The sequence below is a fragment of the Asparagus officinalis genome, chromosome 7 (genome assembly GCF_001876935.1).
Source record: "Asparagus officinalis chromosome 7, Aspof.V1, whole genome shotgun sequence".
NCBI classification, from domain to species: Eukaryota; Viridiplantae; Streptophyta; class Magnoliopsida; order Asparagales; family Asparagaceae; genus Asparagus; species Asparagus officinalis.
Window position 1 is genome coordinate 29,984,376 of NC_033800.1, and position 11,122 is coordinate 29,995,497.

Sequence of the window (11,122 nt, forward strand, 5' to 3'; positions counted from 1 at the left end):
AGCTTCACCCGCGTAAGCATTGAGGTCATCCACAGCACCTGCCACCACCATTTACATCGCATGAGAGCCAGCCCCGCCTCGGCTTCCAGCGCTATGCACTTTGTCGCTCACGTATCACTCTGCACGTATTGCTTGACAAGATTTGAACCCGCCGGAGCCTACCATTATCCCAGTGACTAATGAGATGACAAAGAGTTGCGGCTGACGGCGAACTCGGCATGACGATCTCCTGGGTATGTCATTGCCAATATTTAAGCGGTCGATTCCTTCATAGGCGCGTATGGTGGTTATACGGATTATAAGCGCTCGCTGGCGATTAATTTCGGTGCTGCGTCAGCAGCCCAACACTCAGGTACCTTTTTCCTATAAAATATAAAATTCATTTATATTTGATATGTATTAAACCTCCTAATGATTTTCTATATTGACCATTCAGAAGTGGAAGCATGATTGGACGGGAGGGCAGCACACGTTTCTCGTACACCGGGATGAGATACCGCCGAGCAACGACGACTGATTGAGGTTTATTGAGGGTTTATTCGTACATTTTTAATGAATGAACAGCTTCTATCTGCTGTTATAACAATACTTATATGCTTGTTGGATGTATATATTAGACGGTCTTGGTTGATGCATATTTTGAAAAAGATAGTTGGATTTGTTTATTATGCTGGAATTGATTATATTATGGCTGGATCTGTGCATTATGTTGGATTTGAATATTTTTTGGGTTTGAATGGAATTGTCTAAAATCTTGATTATATTTGGATGGTTGGATGTATTCATATATACAGTATTTATTGTATGTATTCATGTATTGGTGTAATTGTACAGGGAAATACAAATTGTAATATATTTTTTTTGCTGGAAATAGACGGATTTCCGTCTAGGTTAACAACCTAGACGGAAATATAACTTCTGTCTAGGTTGGTTTCCGTCTAGATTGATCAATTTAGACGGAAATCCGTCTAGTTTGATCCAAACTAGACGGTAACAGAATAAACCAATCTACCTAGACGGATTTCCATCTAGATGAACCAACCTAGACGGATTGTAGACCAACCTAGACGGAAATTTCCGTCTAGGTTGGTCGTTTTTCTACCAGTGTCTAGACAATCTCGTGTTAGTTCTACATCCAGCTAGGGGTGTGCAACGGTCGGTTCGGTTCGGTTTTTACCAAAATTTGAACAACCGAACCGAACCGCCTATAATTCAAAACCGAATCAAACTGTTACAAGTCGGTTCGGTGCGGTTCGGTTCAGTTTATTCGGTTCTAACTTTATCAAACTTCTTATCAAACAACAAACTGTGTTAAAGAAAAAAATATCAACAAAGTAGGAGATTATGAAGCATTAAACACTGATATAATGATATTATTTTCAACCCATAATGATCCAGAAAATGAGTTTAGAGTTTAAGTTTTTGACTCTTTAGGGACGGGTCGGGTAGTGTTTGAGATCAGAATGAGTATTATTGCACTATATTCGGTCGGTTCGGGTCGGTTCGGGTTGAAAAGTTTTCAAACCGATCCGAACCGCCCTACTCATAAAACCGATTTTTTCGGGTCGGTTCGGTCTGTTTTTTTGGTCTGGACCAAACCATGCTCATCCCTACATCCATCCCATGTTATTTCTATGGCAAGTGTTGGTTCTAGATACTATGCTAGTTCTAATTAATTCAATGTTAGTTCTAGCTTATATATAGCTAGTTCTAGTCAATCTCGTGTCAGTTCTACCTCCAGCCCGTGTTATTTCTATGGAAAGTATTGGTTCTAGATGCTATGTTAGTTCTAATTGATTCAATGTTAGTTCTAGCTTATATACAGCTAGTTCTAGAAAATCTCGTATTAGTTCTACATATAGATCGCGTTATTTCTATGGCAAGTATTGGTTCAATGTTATTTCTAATTGATTCAATGTTATTTCTAATGCGTAAGATTTGTTGGATTGGATGTAAATCCCCAGCCTCTTACCTTTCGTGTTTTGTTCTTTTCGGCAACAAAACGAATCAAAGAACAAATCTTTTATGAGTTAGGGCTCGATTTGTTATTAGTGGAAGACTCAAATATTATGAACATGTTGTAAAGAATATACAGGTGTTGGAGGTAACATAACCACTAGAACTTACAATAACTAAGCTAGAACTAACATGGCCACTAGAACCATAGAATTACACTAGAACTAATGCTAGATGGAGTTAGAACTAATACAAGAACAACTAGAAATAACAAGGCAACAACTAGAACTAACAATAACTAAGGTAGACATGCTCCAAAATTAAAAAAATGCTCTGACATTCTCTAAAATGCTCTGGCATGCTTCAAAATGCTCCAAAATGCTGAAGATATGCTCCAAAATGCTCTGACATGCTCTAACATTTCTCGAAGTTCTTCAAACACGCTACAAGCTATTACTTTTTCTATCCATGGAAAACATTCATGAGTTGTGCACAAAAAAGAATTCAATTGAATGACAAATAAATATTACAATATGAATTCTCAAGTAACTTACCAACATCAGGCAACCGGTCTTATAGTGACCTAATTGTTGACAATTCCCACATTTTTGATGTTTTATATCCTTTTTCGATTTTGACTCTTTAATTCCTAACTTGTACCTGCTAGCACATCTTGGATGACCCTTTGTTTTGACTGGGCCACTAGGATCATGAATTAAAATTTATTCATCATCTCTCAATACTACATTTGCATTTGAACTAATTTGGCTTCCAATTTGAGAGTTTGCAATATGAAACTCATTAAGCTTTACTTCCTTCTCAACTGATATGTGATATCTTATAGCATTCTCTCGACTATAGAAATGGCATTTGTTGAACATGAAGCCATCTCAAGGGTAGCATTGAATCTGGCTCAAATTACCCATAATCTAATAATATCGTACTGCTCTATGCTACCTTCATTTCTTCTTACATCCATAACATTAAAAAATCTAATATTTTTGTGCATTGCATTAATTTTCCACCTTTGTAATATATAATTATCAAGAATAACTGTCAACTGAAGAAGCCATATGATATGCAATATATGCCTACAAAGGATCTCATCGGTTTCAAAAAGTGCACAAGAACATTTGACCATAATCTCTCTAGATTTTTCATATGTAACTTCTTCTCATTTCTCTCTTTCTTCAGAAAAATCACTAAGTAGATAAATTGTTTTTGGCTCTTCCTTTAGCATTTCTTCATGAAAAAGTGATAACCCATTAGTAAGCTCGTCTTGGAATATTTTGAAGATCCCCCTAGTATATATCTTGCTAACTTGCACTTCAATTGGATGTCGAAGGCACATTGCGAGCATGATATTCAATGTCATAAAGTCTTATCGAGATTCAGATGCACGATGATTTGCTAAGGCTTTGTCATATTGGCATACAAAGTCCACAAGCCTAGTCTTTGTATTACACAACCATCAAAAAGTGCATTGATACTTTCACTCCTTTGACTAGTTGTCATTCCTACCCAAAATATGTCTTTCAAATATGCATCTACCCAGTGTGCATGCAATCTCTACATCCTCGTCAGCCAACTATCTACATTCTCATCTATATTAAATTTTTTTCTTCAAAATTTTCCAACGTTCCTCACAATTATGAATAGTGCTATCTTGGTACCACTTATCAAAAATATGTAGAAATCTCATCTCCATATTGTGCTTTCATTGGAAGTTACTACTCGGCAATGTGTCTGCCAATATGCTAAGAAAAAAAACATTGTCGGGTATTAGGAAAAACTTGTTTGATAGCTCCTCCTATTTGTGCATCTTGATCGGTGATAATTACTTTTGGTGCAACCCCATGCATGCATTTTAGCCATTGGGTGAACAACCAAATAAAGGTATCCTTTTGCTCATCTGCAAGTAACACACAACCAAAGAGAATGGACTGTCGATGATGATTTACCCCTGTGAATGGAGCAAACGGTAGGCTCAAATGATTGGTTTTATATGTAATGTCAAACACCACTACATCTCCAAAAAATTAAGTAAGAAGATCTTGATCTCCCATCAGCCTAAAACACGCTCCTCATAGTCCCCGACTGATCTAGCTCTATGGAAAAGTAAAATTATAAATCAATTTTCTTCCTACCTTGAAAATTCTTTAAGATGGATATGCATTCATTACCAATGTTGTTCTTCCTAATAGTTCGGATGTGATCAATACATTGTTGTGAAGTAATATATTCTTCATGAAGACTCTTGGATACAACATTATACACTTGAGCAATAGTAGAAGGAGTCATTCCTTCTTCACTCAAATTCTCAATAATTCTCTTGCAAGTCTTCGAGTGATGCCTTTGCCTGTGGGAATAATGATTAAACACTTTATCAGGGCTCGATAATAGATGGGTTGGGTGCTCTTTCTCAAACTTCGTGACAATCCATGTCATGGAGGAAGTCAACTTAATCTTCATTCTTGCGGGACAATCCACTCTAGTATCTGGACGACGATTGACAAGTTTCCCACACTCTCTCTTATCTGATAACCTTTTCTACTTGCCTTGTTGCAAATAAAAACTTGAGAAATGATTTCTCTTGACTTTCTTGACTTATCGGATGTTTCCTTGCGGATTCCAAAACGCATTTTTTTGCATAAGAATTGCAATAGTTGTATGTCTCCTCTAATGTAGCAAATTTGTTTCCCCTCGTATGGCGCCTCTCCTATAAAAGTCATCTCATTCGAGCCTACAAGAGCTGTATGCAATTCACCATCAACATCCATAAAATTTTGGATATAATTTTCACTTAGTCCAATGGGTAGCACATCATCTGTTTTAACATTCATTGTCCTCTCGTAGCCTTAAAACATTCAAAGAAGTAGCAATTTACATAGCAGAAATTAGAACTAACATGGTGTAAGATAGAACTAACATGAAAGAAATTAGAACTAACATGTCATAATGACGAACTAACATGGTATAAACTATAACTAACATGACATAAACTAGAACTCACATGGTATAAACTAGAACTCAAATGACATAAATTCACAACTAATAATTATTTAATTAATTTGAATTGAATCTATGATAGATGCAGCAAGCAACGAAAAGAGATTCAAATAAACAAATCAAAAGCTCTAACATTAAAACTAATTGAGCAATAAGCCGATAACATTTTATCTTGGGTGCTTTGAAAGAGAACTTCTATCCTAGAAGTAAGATCGGCCTAAATTTGAATTCTCTCTATCCTAGATCTGATAAGATATTTTTACCCTAAATTTGACAATTATCCGCTTATAAAATTCTGGGTTTTCTCACTCTAACAGTAGCTTTTTAAGGTATAAGTATATTGGGTCTCTTACAAATGGTATTACAGTCAACCTTATCTGCACATTCAACTAAACAATTAATGACCAAACAAAACAATACCCAAAAAAGAGACATTTTTATTCAAAATTTTCACAGCAGCCAGCTTTAAGGATATTTTTATCCAACAATACCCAAAAACGAGATAACTTTCTAAGCAGATCCGATCAAAAAGGTAAGGGGAGGTTGGTGAGGGTGTTCGTCATCATTGGAAGTGGACAAAGGCGAGTAGCAGAGAGGGGTTGGCTGATACTCGACGGAGAAAGTGCGACGTCGACGTTGCAGAGGCTGATAAGAGAGAATGAGAGAAGAGAGTGATGAGAGAGAAATTTAGATGGGGAAGGAGGTTAGAGAGAGAGAGAGAGTGATGAGCGTTTACACATAGAGAGAGTGATGAGCGTTTACAAAGAGAGAGAGAGAGAGAGAGAGAGAGAGGGAGAAGAGAAGAGAGTGATAGCTGTCTTCCACTTTTCAACAATTGGGTTTTTGTACAAAATTACCTCAGCCCATTCAAATTAGATCTGTGGCTGAGATTAAGCCACATCAGCTCAGAAGAGAGTGATAGCTGTCTTCCACTTTTCAACAATTGGGTTTTTGTACAAAATTACCTCAGCCCATTCAAATTAGATCTGTGGCTGAGATTAAGCCACATCAGCTCCATAGGAGGAAACTCCCTCCTATGTCAATGACGTCCATTAAATTCAATATATATATAATTTATTTGGGGGTGAGAGGTTATTTTCTTCGTAAAGAAGAATAGAATATCTACGGAAAATAATCGATCATAAACCAAGCATCTAAGGATTGAAAGTTGTGGTGCTATCAGCTCATATGTGTGATATCAATTCTTCCAAGCCGACTATAGATGCTACTGCTCTAGAGATGAAAATAAAATATAAAATTACATATAAAATATATAGAATTATTCTGAATAAATTATTATCTTCATTTATACCCACGTTTTCTTATTGAATCCCTTTGATTTTTTTTTCTTGCTTATAAATACTACGTATTTATTGTTTTAAAAAAGAGTGTGATTATTTTGTAACAAGATCCACTTTTGATAAAATTTTGCATTAATAACAAAACAACAAGAGTTAGGAGACCTGTCACGTACCAAAATAATACTTATAAGTTCCTTTATTAAGTACAAAATTATTTCAGCTATTGTCTCATGATTAAAGCTCGAATTACCCTATATATTAAAAAAAAAAAATCATGTCTCAAGTTTCATTATCGTGCAGACCACGAGCTATGCTAGAAGTATTATCAATAACAATATATTATACATGATTGCTAACGCATAGAAACTTGTATGCGGAATATTCGACGCGGCAGAGGACCGTTAGGAAGATGATGAACGTGCCAATTATAAAGCAGGTTGGCGACAAGTGGCCACCTCACGCCGACACTTGAAACAATAAGAAAATAATTTAAATAAAAATAAAACAAAAACTTTCGCTTTCACTTTACAAAAAATAAAACTAGGCAATGTTTTTTGCAAAACAATAATTTCACAAGAGCGCATGAAAACAAGGAATGAGGAGTAGGAGCCCATGATGGGTCCTGAAATTAATACCTTTTTGGCTCTAGCTATTTAATTACAGGGTTGGTAATGATAAGATTAGCTTTAGTTTTCGGAACTGCTATACTCTACATTATTTGTTAAAAATTATTTTTAATTAGAGGATATCCATTCGTGGATACGTAACCCGACCCGTTAGCGGATTTCTCTTGCGTGATGGTTGAATGCTAGTCCCGTGCGGGTGAGTTTCGTTTAACAACGTTTTTGACTTGCTTAGCCCTTAAAGTTAATGTTTAACTTATTTTTTACGCTAAAAGGCCACCCTTCGTTAAGATGTAAATTTAATCTTACTTTGACTCTCCGTTAAAATTTTTGTTAAATAAACATTAAAAAGACAATACTACCCTAATAGCTATTATGCATGAATTGTATCCTCATGGTTATTTAGGCATTCGAATAGTTTTCTCCGAAATGAGAGAAACAGAGCCTGCAAGAAATTAATGTCTACCACTAATATACGACAGTCAAGTTACCACAAGAAATATATGTATATATATATATATATACATGTATACATATATATATACATGTATACATGTATATATACATGTATACATATATATATATATATGGGTCATGTGAATCTGCGGTGACTCCGTAGGCTGTCATCTGAGGATGCGCGATCTGGGCCGTTTATTCAAAACCCCTCAGAGAGATCTGAGCCCTTCGTTGAAAATCCCATCCCCCTAAAATCCCTACCCTTCTCTCATCTCTCCCGCTCAGATCACCTCCCGCCTCCTCCTCTCCAGCGCCCGAAATCGCCGCCGGAGCTCGCCGCCCCCGATCAGCGTCGCCGCCGGCTCAAGATCACGCATTCGGTCGCCATCACCCCCCCTCCTACTCACCACCGTCCGAAAGCGTCGCCGCCCAAGCTCAGCCAAGCCCTCGACGTCCCCATTCAGCGTCGCCGCCATCGAGCTCAGCCCTCGTCATCAGCCACGCCTCCGACGGCATTTGAGCTCAGCCCTCAGGTTCATCGCCGCCTCCGGAGCTCGACCAAGCCCTCGATGTTAGCCCTCATGGCTTCGAACAAATTGAAAGCGTCGATGTCTTCGAATTCTTCAAAATCAAAGCATACCTCTTCTAAATGCAATAATCCTCCAACTTCGTAAGTAATTTTTTTGAAGAAGTTCAAATGTTTGTGTTAATATGCGTCGAAAGTTGAAATTGCTGCCGACGCCTACTGATGTCTGTGTCAACAAGTCATTGCTTGATGAGATATATCCCCTTGCATGTGTTTCTCCCCTTCCCCAAATCTATTATGAATTATATAGTTGTTTGGTTAGATATAGAAACCCCGTATGAAACTTTGTCTGTCAGTCTAATGATGAAATTATGATATTTTATCAGAGTGCCCCTATCATATGCGGCGGTGTTGTAAGCTATGATGTATAATGTTTGTGTTGATAAACTTGTTAATATGCGTCTTAATTTGCCCAAATATATTTAATTTTTAACTCTTTCTGAATTATAATTTTTTTGTAAGCCATGATGTATAATGTTTGTGTTAATAAACTTGTTAATATGCGTCTTAATTTGCCCAAATATATTTAATTTTTAACTCTTTCTGAATTATAATTTTCTTGTAGGGATAAGATAACACACTTGAGAATTCCGGTCAATTTGTGTTATTTTCGAGATTTAATTGATAAGCGAATAATATTAGATGAAAGACACATAAAAGCCCTATAGACGACACCTTTTCACAACTTTCTCAATATACCCATATCCTTGAGCAATGAGCAAATAGCAATTGATTGCTTGATTCAAAATTTTAATCCCGATAAATGCTCATTCATGATTAGGAATAAAAATTGTGTGTTCGGTATAGATGATATTCACCGAATTACCGGATTGCCAAAGGAGGGAATTCCGATAAAAATGAGTGGGGCAGCGGCTAATACAATCTACACCTATTTTGTAAAGAATTATAAGAAAGCCGATGAGGAAAAGAAGGCGGTGATTTCGGGGAAGCGCGATAGAATGGCCGAGATGATTGTAGATATGATTAATGAAGACCCTATAATATGTGTGAAACTTATTGTGGCTTTCATTATCGGCTTCATATTATGCCCGCGGACATGTAAGACATGTCCCTTGTGGGCGTTTAGATATGCGGAGCAGTTATCAACTTTGCATAAATATAATTGGTGCCATGCGGTGTTCACTCTTCTTTGCAAAGAGATGAGTAAATCAAAGAAGTCTCTTAGTATGCGGGAATTAGGTCAGCGCTCAAATGCCGGGTACATGGGTGGTTTTTCCTCCGTTTTACTGGTGAGTTACATGAACATTATTTTGTATATCTTTTCATTTTGATAATGATTATTGTTTATGCACATGCTAATGTGTAGTTTCTTTTTTGTAGGTTTGGTTTTATGAAAAAGTAGGGGAATTAGAGTACACTTCAGATATTGAAAGGTTACCGCCGCTCTTTTGTGTGAAGAGTACTGGAAAGTGGAGGAGGACTACTATGAACAAATTATATAGAGTCCCGAAGTTGGTTACGGATAATGGCCAAGAGAATACTCCTCTTATTCATACGGCATCGCCAATAGTATTTGTACATATCGTTGCTCTAATAGTTCATTATTTTATGTCCCTTTTGTTAGTATCTATGTTTGCAACTATAGTATACGTACTAATACTAGCTTTTTTTTGTCAAATAGGAATCAAGGAAAGCTGAATTAATTTTCTTAATTGCGGAGAAGACGTACGAGTTGAATGAGCTCACTACAGAATTACGAGAATTAGAAGAGCGTAGTGCTAGATGCCAAAAAAAACCAAGGAGAAAGAGGATGACGGAAATGTAACTGAAGAAAAAAAAATCAAAGAGGATATGGAAGCTAAGGAATATGAGAATTTGGAAGGAACTGGGGAAGCCGATTTATGTGATGACTTTGTGATGAGCGCAAGAGACGTGAGAATTTTAGAAGATGCTCGGTGAGTTTAGTTTTTTAAATTTTCTTGCAATTTTAATTTTTATATTTTCCATATAATTCTTGTGTAACTCTTTGTTAATTATATGCCTTCTCGACTCTATAGAGATGTTTCTCAAAAAGATGAAGGTGGTAATGAGAATAACAGAGAAACGCCATCTATCAAACGGGCTGTCGGAAAGAGGGAGAGGAAGGATGGACCCTCTGTTACTTCACCTTATATGCCTCTAGATCAACCAAAGGAAGGCACAAAGAAGAGACGTGTCATCCAGATATTGGATAGTCCTGATGGGAAAAAAAAGTACAAAAATGAAGAAGGCTTCATACCTACATCTAGAGACTATCCAGGTAAGGCACTGGCGTTTGATTATGAGAACAAATTAATTGAAGACTTTCTACAATCGAGAATGAACAGGTAACTGTTACTGACTTATTCTAATAATAATCTTTGAATTTACTTAATTCTAGTAGCAATTTTCTCACAATGTACTTGCATATAGTGATACGTACATTTGAAAGTGTGCCGAAGCAAGCGTATCCCGCTTAGATGCTTATATACTATTAACGGGAGGTGAACTCAGTGACGATGTAGGTTCTAAACAATTGTGTTATTGATTGTTTGATGTTGTATATAAAATAATTTATATTAACTATTTTATTCATTCATGGTAATTTTTGTAGGTGATCGATGCATTTGTTATTCGGCTTTGTAACAAGATTGAAACAAGTGATAGTTATGATCGAAAGATACATGTCACAAGACCTTGGCTTGCAGTAAGTATATCCTTGTTTTTTTCACTAATTGGTGGATATTATTATTATGTTATCCCACAATGTTGACATTATTGCATCTTTTAGCAAGCATTTCTAGAAGGAAATCTTGAAATGGTGGCAAAACGAATGAAGGAAAATGTTTCTCAGCAGAAGTTCTTGGAGTGTGAAAGAATTCTGATCCCGATTGTCAGCTCCGGACATTGGCACCTGGTAGAGTTAGTGAGAGAGGAGACAAAATTCTATCACTACTCCTCAATCAACTCCCCCATTTATACCGCCGATGCTGTAAAATTTAGAAATAAGTTTATGAGTTTCATTGAGAGTAATTGGGGATTGGGGAAATTGGAGCATCATGGTCTTGTGTCAGTTGCCGTGCCACAACAAGGACCGTAAGTGTTTCATGCATTTCTAATTTAATTGTTTATTTTTTTTGTTCATAGTCATTTTCAATATTCTAATATTTTTCCCCTAAATGCAGAATGTTAGATTGCGGGATCTTTATGAT

General features: G+C 36.6%; 1 long non-coding RNA gene across 2 annotated transcripts; it reads left to right on the plus strand.

The window, feature by feature from the left end:
* Nucleotides 8,718-10,898, plus strand: LOC109846878. 2 transcript variants are annotated; one of them, XR_002248580.1, is made up of 7 exons: nt 8,718-9,181; nt 9,273-9,467; nt 9,574-9,847; nt 9,950-10,258; nt 10,344-10,431; nt 10,525-10,617; nt 10,702-10,898. It is a non-coding gene; the product is annotated as an uncharacterized LOC109846878 (long non-coding RNA). The 2 variants fall into 2 exon arrangements; XR_002248579.1 differs by having other exon boundaries at nt 8,718-9,467.